We start from the raw sequence: 17931 nt of genomic DNA, 5'->3' as shown, positions 1-17931 counted from the left end.
GTCAGCGTGGGCCTTTGTGTGCAGAGTAAACACATCTGTGAGTGAGAGCTGGGGGTCCCCTCTCCGTGGGATTTTCACTTCACTGCCCAGAGATAAGGACAGCTGCTCGGGCTCCCGGATGTCTTGCTTGTTGGTGTCTTGGTGGGTCACAGCATCTGTGCCCTTCAGATAAGACATGTGCCTCTGCATTATATTTCCTTAGTTTGGAAAGCACGTGGACACTTCGTGTAAATGACCATCACCCCTGGAAACAGGGCGAGACTGAAATCCTGGCCATGTGGAGTGAGACACCAGAGTTAGATGGCACAGCCGTCCAGCTCGCCCCTCTGAGAGGGCTAATGACGGGGACAGGGCTGATGACGGGGACAGGGCCACAGTTGAGAGGGGCCGACTCCTGGTGCTGCCTGCTTCCTCTAACATGTCCACAGGGACAGGCCTTCTTCTCCAGCAAGAGAAACCTCGTTCACAGGAAGTCCGTGCTATTAGAAGAAGGAGGATTCCGCGGCGGCCAGCAGCACAGTTTCAAAGGGCCCTCAAGTTCTCTGGCCAGGACAGCAGAGCAAATGTTGGGCACCCCTCTTTCTAGAATGTTCCCCTAGTTAGTCCTCCTCCTTTTCTCTCCCCCACTTCAACCAAGGCAAGGGGCTCCTCCGCTACCCTCCCACAGCCTCCTACCACGCACCTACCACACTGCCCTCTAAGGAGGTGCCGTCTGTCTGTCTGTCTTTTCCTGAGATCGGTGACCCACTGCATTTGACTTTTTTATTCTAATAACCTAGCGTGTGCCTAGCACAAAACAGCTGTCAAATAAATGCTGTGGAATAAATTAATCATAGAGTAGCCTGGTCTCTGTGCGTGGTTGTACAGGCTGTACATGGAGCACCCTGCACAGCCATGCGCAACGGCCCTGAAAAAGAAGGGACCTTTTTGGCTGGGCTCCATGAAGAGCCCATGGAATCCATTAGGCCATTGCTCTCTTTGTTCCCGGCAAATCGCCCACCCCAACTCACCGCATGCTCTCTCGAGGTGACGTGCATACAGCTCCTCCAACAAAGGCTACATTATTTCAAGTGGCAACCCTTCCACGCCTCCCACCAATCTCTTCACTTGGCCCAGGTCATCTCTCCCATCCCCTACCAGAGCTATTTCGGTTCAGGGGATCTTATTTCCAGGATGGTGGCATAGTCCATTAGGCAAGCAGGACTTAACAAGTTTCCTCTCCGAAACCATCAGAAATGTTGCCAGTTAAACCTGGGCCTGGCAAGAGCCCCAGATTCCAGCCTGTCACAGAATGCCAACGTCCAACCTCTGCCTTGTCTCCGAGTGACTGAGACCAGAAGAGCCTCCAGCGTGGGCACATCGAGAGGGAGGGTTGAACTCCGCGTGAGCAATCCAGCCAGACAGTCTCTCCGAGAGCACGGGCTCTTTCTGGGGTACCTGGTTTCCCATCATTATAGGGTTTATGAGAGCATAATAGAATGACAGAGCTGGGTGCCAGCTGATGGACCAGCTAGCGTCCCCAGGGTCTTTGATGAGGACTTAGAAGCTCGGCGACCCAGCCAAAGCTCAGGCTGTTTTGTGATGGTGGCAGGCAAGCAGACAGATGACAGCCTGTCGCCACCGAACCTGCTAAGGGGAAGCTAATATGGAATCTAATATGTTAATGCTTCCTCGTGGAGAAGTCCTCCCTTTACTCACCACTCCCATGGCCTCTGCACACCGTGCAGACAGGCTGGGTGCTGTCAGAACACGATGTTCTCACACATACCCCCTGGCCTTTGCACCTGCATGTTCTCCTAGCAAGAATGCCGCTTCCCTTGTCCCTGGCCACAGCCTGCAAGCCAAATACTGAAAAAAGTGCCAGCACAGAGTAAGTGCCACGTAAGTGTCACCTCTTGTCCCTCCGGAGGCAGAGGGTGCCCTGTCCCAGGGGTGTGATCTCGGAGACACGACAGAAGCCTTCCCCTGCTCTGCTCCCCAGTGTGGCTCCCCCACCAGCCTCGGTGGCTTCAATGACTTGATTGCTCACACCCCCCAGGGATCAAAGAAGAGAGGGCAGCAGATCCAGTGCCCCCTTCTCCTTGTCATCTCCAACCGCCGTCGTCGTTAGTCCTTAGTGGGCAGAGCTCTTGGCCGTGGGAGGGGGGGAGGGTAGCAGCACCACAGCTACGTACGTACGTGCCTGTCTCTCCGACCTGGCTCTTACCCCTGGGTGACCTGCACAGAGCCTGGTACCCAGCAAACACTTAGAACACGCTAGCAGGAAGAGGTGCGTTTCTGTTACAGGATCACCTGGGGCTCTAAGTTCCATATAAAACAGTTCTTCTCTGTGTGAAAGTGTAAAAGGCGTGACTGAGGCAGGCGGGGCCTCTGGGAGAAGGCAGCCTCCCTTCTGTTGTCGCTGCTTGTGTCTGCATGGCCACCTGCCCCGCTGGGTACACCTGGCTTCATCCGAGGCAGTTCTGGGAGAGCCACTGGCCTGGCCAGGGACTAGGGTGAGCTTTAGGAGAGACATGTGGCCCAGCTCTGCTCTGTGTGATGGGAGAGGTGGGGATCTCTGAGAAGCAGCCTCTTTGCACAGTAAAGAACATCATGACCTTCCCATGACCTTCCCCTACTGAGTGCTCGTGTAGATCGATGACCCAGCAGCCATGCAGAGGGCCGGGGACACAGGAGCAGCGTGGACATGGGGCTCGGCTACATCATGGAGCCTTTGAACCAATCAGTCCACAGGTTGCCCTCTCTCAGCAGCGTGTTCCTGTGTACAGGCTCTGTGGGTGAGTTTTTCTGTGACTGGGCCAGGTAAGATGCATTTGGCTGACAGTCATCAGAACTAGCCAATGATTTAAATTAGTAGTCTGCAAACTGCTTTCTTCAAAGAGCCAGACAGTATACACTTCTGGCTTGGCCAGGACGCGGCCTCTGTCACACACTCCTGCCTACCATTGGAGCCCCAGAGCACCAGCGACAATATGTGAGCAGAGGAGCCTGGCAGTGTGCCAGCGAAACTCAATTTGCAAAACCCGGCAGCAGGCTGGATGTGGCCATATGGCTTAAACCACAAAAGCATTCGTTTACTTAACGACAAAAGATTCTAGCGCTGGTTCAGTCGCTGTGACGGGGCATCTCCACAGCTCTCTGTCCTCCTCCCAGGGCTGCAAGACGGCTGCCCAGACCCGAGCATTGCCTCTGCACATGCTACCACCCACAGTGGCACCTGGCAGGAGTTTGACAGGGCCCCCAACGTCTCCAGCACTGCCAACCCACTTACCCTACGTGCCACGTGCCATGCTCAGCCGCAGGCAAGTGGGAAGTGGGCGAGTGAGGAAAAGGTTGGAGATTGCTCCGGGGAGCCGGCCAAGAGCGTCAGCCACGACTTGCCAGGGAGCCGAACAGTATAGTGAGTCACTGCAGGCCAGCCTCCCTGTGCAGGACGGCGGTTCCGGGGCGCGTGGAAGAAGCATAAAGCTTCTTTTTAAATATCAAAGACTAACATTAATGTTGAATTAAAATTAGTGTTAAATTTAAATCTTACAAACAGAAGCGCGGAGGCAGGGGAATATGAGGAAGTTATGGGAAGACGATGCAGAAAGGATCTTTCTGATCTGACTTGTGGAACTCGTTGCAGAGTGCAATCACAGGTGTTTTCATTTCCTCCTCTCGACAAGCTTGTGAAGAGGTTTTGTCTCCAGTTCACAGGTTAACCTGGCAGACTTGGGGTTCAGACTCCGGTCACTGGGCTCCACGCCCGGATCACTTCTCTCTCTGCATCTATGAGGTGGCTCCCAGGAAAGCTGCTCACAGACCAGAGATGGCGGGCTGCAGGACCAAGGTGTCTGATCTGGGGGAGCTGGCACAGAAGGGGCCGAAGGACTGTCTCTGAAAAGCGCTACACCTGCTCCGTTTGGCTCTGTGAGGACACAGAGCTCAGGTCTAGGTAGCCAACCCCTCCGAGAGGCCCGGCCACACAGGGTGGTGATCGCCCATCACCAGATGAGCTCAAAGCAAGAGGATATGCCTTTGGCAGGAGCCTGTGGCCCAGAGCCCAACAACAGGCTGGGCTCGAAGACTCAAAGTCCCGAAGATTTGAGGAGTGCTGGCCAAAGAGCCTCGGGGAGGGTGAGGGGGATCCACAGAACGACCAAAGCGGGCCGGCAGGACCTGTGGGTCAGGACCGGGCTGGGGCTTGGAGACAAGGCACGGGGAGGGCTGGGGAGGAAAGTCCACAAAGCCAGGGAAGCCACGGGCGCTGCTGTGTCCTGTCTGGTGAGCTGGGGCAGAAGGAGACACCGCCCACCATTCTACCTTCTTCCTCCCTCTGTTCTGGGAGAAGGTCTCGGACTGCTGGTGTTTCAGAGCTAAAGGAACGTCAGAAATGATTGTCACCACACTCACCCGCCCACCCTACACACACCACACACACACATAACACACACTCACACCCATTCCACACAGTCACCACACACACGCGCACACCCACCATCAGTATCGGGTATTTTACAGATGAGAAAACCGAGGCTCAGAGAGAGAGGGGGAGTTGTGCCCACAGCCACACAACCCCCACGCAGATCTGGCCCTTAACCCCCATCCCTCACCCTTCTCCCCTCAGCTCTCCTTGTCACCTGTCATTCTCCCTGGCCAGCAAGTGAAAGGGCCAAGATGGACCCCATAATCCTGGGACCCCGATGCCAACAGCCAGCTGCCCCAGGGCAGGGCGGACCACATGCAAGCTTTGCTTTGCTCTTCGCCCAGCACTGGGCCAGGCTGGCACAGTTGGAACTTTCTGAGGGGCCTGGATGTGGACAGAGAAGGCTAGAGGGGTGGGGGCAGGGGCATCAGGCCACGGAACAAACCGCTCCTGCTGTTTCCAGGGCAGAAGCACTGAGCTGGCCCATTGGCGGGGGAGCGCCTTTCAGGAAGAAATAAGGAGCTGGGACCAGAGTACTTCCCTGGGTGTGGGCGGAGACTCGGGCTGAGGCCCTGCTGCTGGTGGCCAACATCTCTCAGACAGGTGTCCCTGCTGCCTCTCCGCCTGGCCAGAGGAAGAGGCCGTGTGACGTCGGCTTCAACCAGGAAGGGGCTCCTGGCACCAGCGCCTCTGAGCCCAGAGATTGTTGTGTCAGCTGGGACAGCGTACATCTGCCGGCTGTCACAGGGGGTCCCCTAGGTATGTCTCCAGGAGGAGTGGCCTTCCTGGGGACAGACTGGTCCTGGCCTGCCTGTGGCTGCCGGGCTGCACTTCTGCAAGGGAACAGAGGCCTCCGGGCCTCCCGCAGCTGCCACACCTCATCTTGGCCTGAAGGACCTATCGGAGGGAGAAGAAGGGTCACAGGCAAGACCCCCTGCATCCCGATGAGAAAAGTGAAATCTTTTTGAAGTGAGGGTGTAAAACCTAAGGGATCCTAAACAGAAATAAAAAAAACACATCTGTTTCCAAATTTAGAAAGCGACCGTCTCTCTTCTTGGTAGGGTTTTCCACTTGGAAGGTGGGTGTTGGCTACTGTACGCTGGCCAGGTGGGCCCCCGGACATGGGAGGTCTAGGAGTGGCCCAAATGTGTCGAGAGAGCAGATTCAGCCCCTGCAAACCCATTCCCATTCCCTCTGGAACTTAACAAGGCATCTGAGGAATGTGGGACCAATTCCTCCAAAGGTAGAGAAGTGGACTATTTTTAATTCCTCCATATGCACAACAAGCTAAACGTTAGAGAAAGAATTTGTAAAGCTGAACCAAACCGGTAACGGGGCCTCCAGAGCATCCTGAGAAAACCTTCCCATTTAATAGAAATCACATGCAAATTTTTCCCTTCTGCCAGGCTGATACCACACTGTGCTTCAAAGCTGCAAACTCTTTAACTCTCCTGGGTCCGGCACCTCACGTGCCAGGCTGTTCCTGGCACCTGAGGAAACATTCCAGGTGAGCCGGAAACACGGAACACAGTTCCTTGGTGACCCTAGCTGTCCTGCCACACAGGTCCGATCCTAGACTGAGGCCTCCCAGACACTGGGACCCCCAGGCATAGCCCCCTGACTCCAGTCCATCCCATTTCATTCTCTTCTGCCTCCATCCCTCGGGGCCCTGCTCCATGTGATCTGACCAAATAGCCCTGTAAGATACTTTGCCTTACTTCTCCACCTCCCTCAGCTCTTCCATCAGAAGCTTCCCCACTGTTTTCCTGATTTCCACACACACAAATTGTGGTCTCCTCTGCGCCAGCGCCATGAGGTCATCGTCATGGGTACAATAAAGTTTTCTCCTGGAAGACTAGCTGGAGGATTCAGCCTGGGTCTCGTTGAGGGCCTGGGAACAGGGAGAGGGCTGATGTCTACTGAGCGTGAACTGGGCACAGGCTCTGGGGAGTTGAAAGGGAGACTGCAGCATCTGGGCTGGAAGGAAGGAATTCAGACCCGAACAGTGATGGAGACGTCACCCTGGCTGGTGTGGCTCCGTTGGTTGGAGCATCATTCCGTAACCTGGAAAGTCACCTGTTCAATTCCTGGTCGGGCCGCACACTAGGTTGAGGGTTCGGTCCCTGGTTGGAGCATGTACAAGAGGTAACCTATCGGTGTTCTCTTTCCCGTTGATGTTTTTCTCCCTCTCTCTCTCCATCCCTTCCCCCTCTCTAAAATCAGTATGTCCTTGGGTAAGGATAAAAACGAAATGACGGAGACCTCACAGAGGAGAGGATGGAGCAAGCCCTGTCACTAAAGCAGGTTTAGAGCTGGAAGACAGCGGAGGGAAGGCAGGTGGGCCCTGAATGGCGCTCCTTCCTCTCCTCCCTGCAGAGCCACTGCCCTGCCTGCACACACGTCCACGCCTGGTTGCTCAGTGACCCGTGGGCTCCTTGCCATTGATCTTCCCACCAGTGCGCCTAACGTCGTTCCTGGGCCTCAGTGCCTGTCTGATGAATAAATGACATTTTGTCTAGAAGCCCATCAGCACAGGGGTGCCTTGGTTGGAGGGAAGTTTCAGGGAAATATCCCCAACAGCAGGGAGCTGGATGGAGGTGGGGATGGGGGGTGGAAGGCAGGAGATGGAAGGATGGGAATCTATGAAGATGTCGTCCCTAGTCCTGGCGCCGCCTTGACTTCTCCGGCACCCAAGCGCTGCCACCCTGCATCCTGCTGAGCATGGAGACCGGACCCCACACCCAGTCTCAGTGGCCCAGCTGTAGCCCCCAGGGGTGCTGAGCTCCCGAGGCCAGCTACCTCTTCCTCGCTCTTCTCTTTGCATGTGACTGAGCACTGCCCTGGGCCAGGAGCCTGTCAAACCCCAAGCCCCAAGTGAGCGTTCCCTTTGCACTTTTTTTTGTCACTGCCAGGGACAGAGGTGACTGGTTACCTGTCAGCTGTGCTCCGGGAGAAGCTCCTAGGCTGGTTCACTGCCAGCAGAGTGGGATTCACAGCGGAAGCGCCAGGTTCTCCTTAGACAGCAAACCTGTGCAGGTACAGGACTTGGGAGCTCTGGAAACACGTTCCATAAGCTCAGCTATAGGGACCACTTCTCTCTTACCTTGGCAGCTCAAGGGCTGTAGAAACGCAAAGGAAAAGACCAATGACCAGCTCCCCCCACCCCCAAGAAGTGTCTCTGGTCCTTATCAGGCCCATTCCTGGTGGGAGGCAGAGGTCACAGCCTCTCCTGCTATCAAGGAAGGTCAATAACCAGAAGCCCGGCCTCCTCAGAAGGGACCCAGCTCTTTCTGTTCCCAACTTCCCCTTCCTGTGCTCAAGTAGGTAAACACTTGGTTCCAGGGAGCAGCTGCGATAAAGGCCAAGATTCTCACACACGTTATCTCACCCCTGCCCCCGCCTCCCCTGGTTTCTAAGGGCACGCAGGTGGACCAAGGGGCTGGGCTCCTGCCCTGTTCAGTAAAGCTGACTTCTGGGCCCTCACTTCCTCCTTGGCATCCCCTTTGCTGCTTGAGCCATGCTTCTGGTCCAGACCAGAGGCAGCCTCCCCAGGAGCCCAGGGGGTGGGGGGAGGTGGTGCAGGCCACAGGCCCTGTGATGCAGAGCAGCTGGACTTAGCACCCCACGGTCCCTGATGGCTCACCTTCTTACTCCTCAACCTCTCTTTCCTGTCGATTCTGTCATTGCATCTTTGCCACCTTCCACATGTCCCTTCCTCGGCACCGCTAAGTTATTTCCGTCCTATTCCTTCCCTGTCACTGTTTCTCCAGGCCTCCTCGTGGTCCCTGAGTCCAGGAAGCTCCCCCATGCCTACAAACGGGAGCTCTTTTTTGCTTATCTAAACACTCAGATGAGAGAAAGCCACGTGTCAACCAAGAACATAATATGGTTTACAAGCTACGGAAAAGGGGAGGGGAGTACACGCCGATATTTAAAACTCTGAACTTTAACAACCACTCCAACGTAGAAACAAAAAACAGGAACTATTAAAAGACCCTCACCACTTCCTGATGAATACTGTCGTCCCCCATCATTTCATGGGAAGAGCCGCCACGTCTGAAAAGGGGTGTCATGCGGGAGCCTTCACAGCCACGTGTCAGGAAGCCTGGGCCTGACCTGCGAGAGTGCTGGGCCACAGGCAGGGAGCGTGGCAGGAAAGCCAGACAAAGGCACAGCCTGTGGCCCCACGGTGACACTCGTCACTGGAGCAGCACTGCCCTCTCCCTTACTCTGCTCGAGCTTCTACAACAAAATACCAACTGGGGGTGCTTCAATGGCCAGAACTTATTTCTTGCAGTTCTGGAAGCTGGAAGTCTGAGATCAAGGTGCCAGCTGATGCTGCTCCTGGGGATGCCAGCTTCGGGCTTACAAACAGCCACCCCTCACGCTGACCTCACAGGGCAGAGAGAGCACTCTCTCTCGAGTCCCTTCTTTTTCTTCGGAAGACACTAATCCCACCGTGGGGACCCCACCCTCACAAACACATCAAAATCAAATTACCTCCCCAAGGCCTATCTCCAAACGCCTGCACATTGGGGGTCAGGGCTTGGGCATACAAATTTGAAGGGGGGACAATTCAGTCCATAGCACACTCCCCGCCTGGGAGCTCCCTGAGCAGATGGGTACCCCAGGGTAGGGGCTCTGCACTGCTGATCACATTCCCCATGAGGCAGAGCCAAACGGCTGGAATTCAGAATCCCACCTCTGTGCTGGTTAGAAAGGTCGAGCAGCCGCGAGGGGATGGATCTCCCCAGATTAAGCTGTCCTTCGGCCCATCATCCAGGACACAGAGGGCCCGGTGCTCTGTGCAGCCGAGTGGTGACTATTCTTCAGAAAGAGATAAGAGCAAAGCACTCGTTTCCACGTACTAAGAGCTTGGACACAGGGACAGGAGGTAAGGGCTGAATGTGGAATCACTGAATCATCTTCACCAGAGTGCGGAGCCAGAAAGGCCGTTTGGTGGGCTGGCTAATGTTAAGTCTGTGGGGGTTACAGGGTTCGTTCGTTAATAATTAATCACAGTCCTCGTTGCAATTCTGTTGCCCAGGATAATATATTTTAGGCCAGCTTTCTTTCTATTTCCATTAAGCAATTATTCATAATGGTGAGTGAGTGCGAAATGATTGCTAAGTTTGTAATAAAAGTGTAAAAAAGCTGACCTAAAAAAAAATTGTCTTAAGCAATAGAATTGTGACAGGACTGGGATTATTTTCGTAGGCAGTTACAATGCATGTTTGAATTTCTAAGTAAACCGCAGAGCAGTATGGACTAGAAGTGTGAAGAATATCATTCTGAGTCACACAGACGGGCTTTTTTAAACGCTTCCTTGTTGCCTCCCATAACTCGACTCCCAGATTTATGCTGGGAACAGTAACCCTTCCCGTCTTGCTTCCTTGGGCTCCTAATGCCGATGTCACCACTTCTCTGTCTCCAGAAGGATGCGATCTGTTCTTTTTCTGAAACCCCATGTCCCTCATGGCATCTCTGTCTTGGTGATTATAATCTTTTTGGAATATAATTATGTGCGAGCTTGTCTCAGCCTCTCCCTAAACCATTACTCCATAGGGACGCAAGGACGAGGGCACCTAGACGTTGTGTTTAATGTTCTGCTTCATCCGTGATACACACCTTATAAATGTGTGTGAAATGACTATCAAACCTTAAATCGAAATGTGATAGAAAACGGGCCTTCACAGAGCCATACTGATTCTTAATTTTATGCCTTATCCAAGCCATAAAGGTAGGAAGGGGCAGCTTTCTTCCCTAAAGAAGCTAAGGCTCCCCTTCCCTGCTGTCGGCCCCTCATTGGGAGAACTCCCATTCTTCTTCCTGAACCCAACGTCTCAGGCCAGAAGCAGTGCTCCCTGTACCCAAGACACTGCTGGACTTCGGCCAGCCTGTCCTCCCTCTGTGGGTGAACATCTTGAAAGCCCAATTTTTCATGTTTCTGGGGGTTGTTTTTATGAGAAACAGCACTAGGAGGTTTGGCGGGTGGAGAACAGAAAGGCTAGATGGAGAATCAGCGTGACTATAAAAAAATCAGATAAGGAAAGAACCATTTGGTGTTTCTAAAGCTGAAGAAATACATTCCATCTGCTATTTGGTTCCATGTGTTGCAACTAGAGACAAAAGAATTCTTGAAGGAGCATAAAGTTATTTTCATTTTTTTTTTATTTTGAGATACGTTGCTTCACTAGATGGTACTTCTGGTGAGCTTAGGTCTGACAAGGGCAGCTTTGTTTGTAAGCCAGATGTAGGATGAGAAGACCAGCAATGTGGTAGAGACACAAGGGTCCCTGGGCTAAAACAAAAATGTCCAGGAGCAAGAAGTTGGTGGGGTACACCTGAGGGAAGGTAGTGGAGAAGAGGGAAATGAAAGGGGAAATGTTTAACTGAAGAACATACATGGGAAAGGAATTTAAAGGTAAGCTATATTTGGACTAAATGGATAACACAGATGACAAGGACAAATCCCTTCAAAGCCACTTCTAATAAATATAATTCTTCATGGCAGATACCAGAGCTGAGGAGTTTTCCCAAGAGGGGCAGGGGTTGGGCAGAACAAGTTGGGATTGGACCTTTGTACTTTTAACGTGGGGACTGACCAGCCCAGAAACAGATCCGGGAGTACTGGCCTTCTGAGGGACAGCATGGTGGGAAAGGGGTCCCCGCAGAGGACAGGGGGCTGGGAGGGATAGCCGCAGGGGGCCTGGAGCCAGCTCTCCAACCCAAACCCACAGCCGAGCACCCGATGGAAGGAGACTATTGCTGGGGTCTTGAAAGCCACGTGGGACAGATCTGATTCTAACGCGCACGCCCATCCCCAGCTGTTGCTCTTCTTGGTGAACCCCGAAGTTCACTTCAGACGCGTAAAAAAGCCCTCGAGTAAGCTGTCCTAAGAGACTTCTGGAACGTCCCCTCTGCACATGGCTCATGCTGTAAGTGGAGTTGGAGGTTAGTGACATAAGGATGCGACTCATTCACATGAATTCCGGAACGTCTCATCCTGGAGATCAGACGTGAAGGGAGCGTGGGCCCCGGAGCAGCTGGGAGACGTAGAGGGACGAACGTGGTGTCTTCCCTTCCTTCGTGCCATGCCGAGGTTTTGTTCCAAGTGGCCTAGAGAACAAAACTGAGAAGGATCCCCTACCCTTGAGTACTTAGGGGGCTGTGTAATCCTCGGGCAAAGTGGATTTTCCTTTCTTCTGGTGGACCAAGGGGCTTCGGCCCTATAGGATTGTTTATAGCCTGAGGATGAGTCCCGATTAATGATCCTGAATTTCTTCATCCCAAAGAGGATTTCACGTGTAAACGTTTACCAGAAGTAAGAGCGAGGCCTGCTGCAGGCCCCTCTACCAAAGTTGGTGCACGAGGTGGGAGGCAATCCAGAATAATCCGTGTGCAGCTAGGGGGGGAATGCGGACCTAAAGGGGCAGAAGCGGGACAAAGACCCAGGTCCCTCTCCCCACATCCCTTTAAGTGAACCTAGCGCTAACCTTCCCAGGCTGCTCCTAGAATCCATTCGCATCTCCTCCTCTTACCCTCTCTCAGGTTAACAAGCTTAGGGACAAGGCCCATCTGGGTTGACCTTACATAAAAACTTCTTGGTCTAGGGCCAGTTTATATTAGTTAGTTTATGGTATTTTACTCTTTGTCCCTTTTAACTGAGGCCAATTACCATAAAAACTTTTTCAGGAGCTCTTAATAAGTACCATGCACTATTCAAATATTGACATGTATTACCTTATTCAAATATGATAGTAACCCAGTGAGTCAGGTGGGCACTGCTGGCGCTACCAATCTATAGATGAGGAAACTGGAGCTCAGAGAGGTTAAGTTACATCTCCGCAGTCACACAGCTGGTGTGTGGTAGAGACCAGATCCAAAGGCCACCTCTCTTACCTGCCTCCCCCACTTCCTAGTCCCTCCACCTGAACCACTGTGGGAAATTAGTTACCCAAAACTACAGTCTTTTTAACATTTCTGTTTCTCTTATAGAACACAAAACCCAGAAAATCAGAGACACAAGAGCATCAAACCCCCCCTTGGCTTATTCTGGAAGATCAATGTCAGAGGAAGCGTGAAGGCTTTCATGGAAGAGCATAGTTAAAAAGAGAACATCAGATGGAGCGAAGATCCCCGAGGCCTGGGCAGGACAGGGCCAGGCAGCAGTCTCTGGCGAGACCCCGTACCGGTGCAGCACCTGGGCACTCAGCGCGCTGGCCTTCCTACCCCACCCCCCGCCCCCCTCCAGGATGCATGTTAGCGACCAAGTTCCAGAGGGGAGGAAGGGGAAGGCAAATGGCAAAAGGCCAAGGGGACAGCCAGCCAAGTCTGTCCCCTGTGACAACGAGGCCAGGGTCACCCCACAAAGCCTGGATCTGGGCGGGCAGGCTTCTCACAGCTGCCCACCTCTTAGGTGTCAGGCAGGGCTGAGCTGCAGAGAGCCCAATGGGCCTGACAGCAGAAAGGCAGGAGTGGGCTGTAGGGAACCCAACAACTCACGGAGTCATTGGGAGGGCAAATGCAGGCCACGTTAGGCCTTGGGTCCATCTCCCAAAGCCACACCAGGGGACCAGGCACCTAATGACCCGCCCTCATGCCAAGACAGGGACCTCCTAGCCATCAAACCAGAAAGCTCCAGTTGTCATGCTCTCTCTGGGCGCCCCAACAGCCCTGCCTGCCTCCCCACTTAACTCCATTTCAGATTAGTTTCATCACGCGCCGCTGGCCCTCAGAACCTGCACGGCATCCAGAACCCTTGTGCAAAGGAGCTGGGAAGCACAGGCTAATGTCTCAGCCTCTGCACAACCCAAGACAGTAGGAGGGAGTTGGATCAGCTGCTGAGTAAGCCGATTGATGGGCGACATCACAGCAAATAAAACTAAGTATTTTAGCTTCTGAGCTGTGGTTGGGGGGCAGGGCAGGTCAGGGTAAAAGCAGCACATCTTATTTTGCAATTTAGAGGGCTTAGGTTGCAGGCAGCCCGCCGTCCAATAAGAAGCAGGGAACAGAAAAGTGACAAGAAGCTTCCAAAGAAACATGGCCACAGTGTTGCTGTCCTGAACTGCAGAAGGAGTCACCCTGGCTCTCCTTGTTATAACACTTGTTATTGCCCCCCAGACCCGGGGTGAGTGCCCACTGCCACTCATCAAGTCTAAAGAGAGAGACCCAGAAGGGGTGGGCCATTTCACAGATAAGCTGAGGCCCCCAAACTAGCCAGCCCTGCCCAGCGTCCTCTGGGGTAAAGCTGGGACCACCGGGCACATACTCCCAGGCAGGGTATTTCCTGCCAGCAGCAAGCCCCCACAGCGACCCAGGCTACTGAGGAGCTCAGACTCTGTGGAGCCCCCCAACTCCACATGCTGATTCAAAGAAAGAGCCATTTGTTTGGCAATTTTAATTAAAATCAATTCAATTGCTGTTTAGATTTTCAACAACACAGCATAAGATGGAGTTTCACACACAGCAAAACTAGTCTTAAATCCTCTTTCTCCATCTCTTCCATGCGCCCTCCAAAACTTCTCTCTAACTCTCTGTTCCCCACAAAGCCTGCCTCCTCGCGGCCCCACGTGGGTACCCCTTTATTTCAGCCCTACTCTTAATTCTCCCCTGTAAGTAGATCTCTCGTTCTTATGACGCATTTTCCAACCATCTCCCCACCACCTGTCTCCTTGACTCCCCCTGTCTTTCCGCCTTGCCCTAGTTTAGCCCTAGTTCTAAATCAGAATAGCCCAGGAATGGAGATGGCAAAGAGGGAACCCACTTTGGTTGGGGAAGTACAGAGGAAGCTGTCGATAGAGAGAGGCCTAGTCCCTTTTTGCTCCCGCAGCGGACAAAGGAAAACGGAATCTCCCACTCTCTTTGGAAGGCGGCTCAGCATGTATCGTCCCTGCAGGGAGCCCTCTATACACTTCCACATCCCATTAGCTGACTACCACCCTCACCCCATCACTGTGTTTGCACAGCAGATAAAGCTCTAGAACATGTCACGACTTGCCCAGGCTCATGGCAAAGGCGGAAATACATTACAAGCACCTGGCTCCCAGCCTCTCCACCTCCACCCTGGCTTCTGGACTATCGAATGCTTTTGTGTTGTGTGAGTAAAAAACGTGAAGGTTTCCAGGGTGGAGCAGGCTGGGAAAACAGCAGGTGCCCACAGCTTGGCCTGCCACTGCCCTCAACAACGGCTCAAATACTCGAAGTTCATTAAATCCGTTTACCAGGGACTCCGCGCCTTAGCTCAGCAACAGTTCATGCCCCTGACGGAGATCAAACCCAGGAAACATTTAAATATGATCTCCTGCCCAGCAAGGCACACAAATCATTTCCATCGTGGAAAAAACCAGGCAGGAAAACAATAGCGCATTGATCGCAGTTACGCAACCAACAGCGCCTGCGTGGTCAGAGTCCTGGCTTCCAGTTAGCACGGGGCACCCAGGTTGAGAGGGCCACCTGTGTATTGATGGGTTGATTGTGAGGTGAGGAAACCTCACCTTTTCCCCATGTTCCCCCACTGGCCAGAGGCCCAGGAAGTGCGGTATCTCCAGCACCATCCTGCAAAGGCAGAGAAAATTCCATTGGCTCCTCCTGACCTCCGGGGTGCCAGTGCCCCCACATTCCCCAAGCTAGACCCCTCAGGAACCTCTGGGCCCCTCTTTGCCCTCGTCTCCTCACGTGGCTGTGCCCCACGGCCGCTGGCACCCCTGCCCTCCTTCACTCCTGTCTCCGACTTGGCCCTCTCTCACCCGGACAGTAGTTCATCTTTCCAAATCTCACATCGGGTCACAGATATCCCTCAACAAAAGCCCGTCTTTGGCCAATGAAATGTGATGGAAATGATGATGTCACTCTGAGTAGAAGCCAGAAGAGCCCATGCCTGCTTGGCCATGCTCCTGTCACAGTGGCTGGCCACGTGGGACGAGGTTGTCCTGTGAGCCTGGGTCCTAGTGCCAAGCTCCTAAGAGGCAGAGAAGCAGCGACTGGGCCTGTGGAGCACAAGTGAACCACAGCACTTTGTACCAGCAAAGCCCCTGGATCTCGGGGTGCCCCCTCCTGCAGCACAAGCTCACCTGCCCTGGGTGGAGTGACCAGAACAGGGGAGCCACTCTAGCTGCTTCCTTCCTTACTTCCTCAAGCTCACGGCTAATGCACAAGTTAGAATCTAAAAAAATAAAACTGGAACACTAAGAGCCAGTATCATAGCATAAAGAATTTGACTGGCTTTTGTCCCTGGTTCCTGGAAGGGAGACTATGCATCCTTGGAATTTTCCAAGTAATAAGGGTGTGTTTGTTTTTCACGAGTCCCTGCATCACGCCCGAGGTTACGCTAGCAAAGTGATTCAGGTGGTCCCCTAGATAGATTCAGGGTGGGCTGGCTGGTCGTGGTGGAAAGACCAGCAGTGTGATCAGTTAGAGGGCTGGGACTTTTGAGTCACTGATTTCAGCCCAACCTCCCGACCTCCAGGGAGGGGTGGGGCCCGGTTATTGAGTTCAGTCGCATGGCTGATGATTCAATCATGCCTTTGTACTGAAACCCTGGTACAAACTCTGGACACGGGAGCTGGGAGGAGCTTGCTGGCTGGTGAGCACGAGGATGTGCTGAGAAGGTGAGGCGCTCTGAGTCCTTGGGAAGGGAACCCAGAAGGTCTGCGTTCGGGACCCTCCAGAACTCACCCGATGCACCTCTTCATTTGGCTGTTTCTGATTTGTATCCTTTAGAACAGAACTGTCATCACAAGTATAGCACTTTTGTGAGTTCTGTAAATCACTCCAGTGAATTAAACCTGAGGGGGATCCTGGGCCGCCCCCCCCTCCCCCCAGATTTGTAGCTAGTCAGTCAGAAGCTAGAGCAGGCCTGGTGTGTACTGTGTTCTTTAATATATGGCTCCTGCTCTAACTCCAGGTGGCTAGTGCCAGAATTGAAATGCAGAACACCCGGGGTGTCAGAATCACTAGAAAAATAGGTCACGTGGTGAATCAAGGTGGGAGACCCAGGCAGGAGCGCAGCATCAGAATGATGAGGTAGAGATGGACAACTGTGGACAGGCAGAAGTATTTCTCATTAAAACTCACATCAAGCCCTGACCAGCATGGCTCAGCTGGTTGGGCATCATCCTGCAAGGCCAAGGGTCACCGGTTCAATTCCTAGTTGGGGCACATGCCTAGGTAGCAGGTTCAGTCCCTGGCTGGGGTGCGTGTGAGAGGCAAACGATTGATATTTCTCTTTCGCATCCATTTTTCTCTCTTTCTCCCCCTCCCTTCCCCTCTCTTAAAAAACAAAAACAAAAACCCAAGTCAGATTCTTAACTCTCTCCCATTCCTATACCTTGCAGCCAAATGAGACCATTTGTTGCTCAGAGACCGGTTTTGGTCTGGCATCAATTGCCCTTATAGAAAAAGCTACCAAATGTCTCACTGCTCAGAGAGTGAGGTGTTCCTGCAGGGGTGGTGACAAGAATCCTTTCCCTCTAGTCTGCTCCGTTCTACTCACGTTCTTATTCTGTGCACACGGGGCTCAAGGGTTAGGGCACAGTCCCCAGGGATGGCAGGTCCCTCCAGGCTCCTCCTAATTTGCCTTCTAGAAAATTCTAAAGCTCATTTGCATACCAGGACAGGAGGGAAAAAGACACAAGCCCCTCAGGATAGGCCAGCTCTCTTACAGAAGCTTCACAAACTGTCTTCCTACAAGATGGCTCACACTGAAAATATATCACTTCAAAGAAAGAGTTAGGTGGAAAGAGAGATGACATCCGCAACCCCAGTCCAGTGTGGAGTGAGCATCGAAACCGCGAGTCTGGCACAGTCCTAGGAAAGAGGTGGCGGCATTGGGAGAATGGAAAGAAATGTGGCACAAACCTCAGCCACAAGGCCTGGACCATCATTTGAAGAAACCACGTTTCAGTGGGACAGCACTGCGAGGTGGGTCGTGATTAAATTTCCACGTGGCTCAGACAGAGCCAGAGTCAGTCCGGTGAAGAATTTAAAGAAGGAATTGAGCCTTAGGTAGACATCACAAATGATGTGGGTCTTGAATGGGTTCTCACCGAAGAAGATTTGTGTTTTAAAATTAGGTATTCTCACCATATACTCTTAACTTACTGAAATTGCATTCAAACCCACATCCATCGGTTGTCACAAAATGTCTAGACACCGTGGTCAGGATGCCCGGACCCCTGTGTGTACCCAGCAGACCGGCTACATTCTTAGGGGCAGCTGTCCTAAAAGGGCGGAAGACCAGGCACTCTGCCACCCACCTCTGTTCCTCTTCTCCCCAAGAATCTGTCTCTTGCCTACTTTTTTATACTTTGTATACTTTGAAGTGTATACATACAAGGTACCCCAAAACCAGTCCACTGGGGGTCAAGAGCCAAACAATATCAACATAATGCCAGAGCACCAAACTGAGTAAGCCAAAAAAAAGTTAACGTGTTACCAAAATCAGTGCAACGGAACCACATAGAACGCTCTGGGTGTAGTGAGTACGGGGGTCAACATACCTCCTGCCAAAGCTCCTACCTTCA

The 17931-nt window shown here is 52.9% G+C and overlaps 1 long non-coding RNA gene across 1 annotated transcript; it reads right to left on the bottom strand.

The window, feature by feature from the left end:
* Positions 1-3043: 3043 nt before the first annotated feature.
* Positions 3044-14880, bottom strand: LOC123479846 (uncharacterized). Its single transcript, XR_008425262.1, has 3 exons — positions 7512-14880; positions 4623-7436; positions 3044-4358 (listed from the first exon to the last, which is right to left on the bottom strand). It is a non-coding gene; the product is annotated as an uncharacterized lncRNA (long non-coding RNA).
* Positions 14881-17931: the final 3051 nt, after the last annotated feature.

This window comes from Desmodus rotundus, chromosome 10, assembly GCF_022682495.2.
Source record: "Desmodus rotundus isolate HL8 chromosome 10, HLdesRot8A.1, whole genome shotgun sequence".
Classification (NCBI taxonomy): domain Eukaryota; kingdom Metazoa; phylum Chordata; class Mammalia; order Chiroptera; family Phyllostomidae; genus Desmodus; species Desmodus rotundus.
The sequence above is the reverse complement of the archived record's forward strand: the minus strand, read 5'-3'. Positions and strand labels throughout refer to the sequence as shown.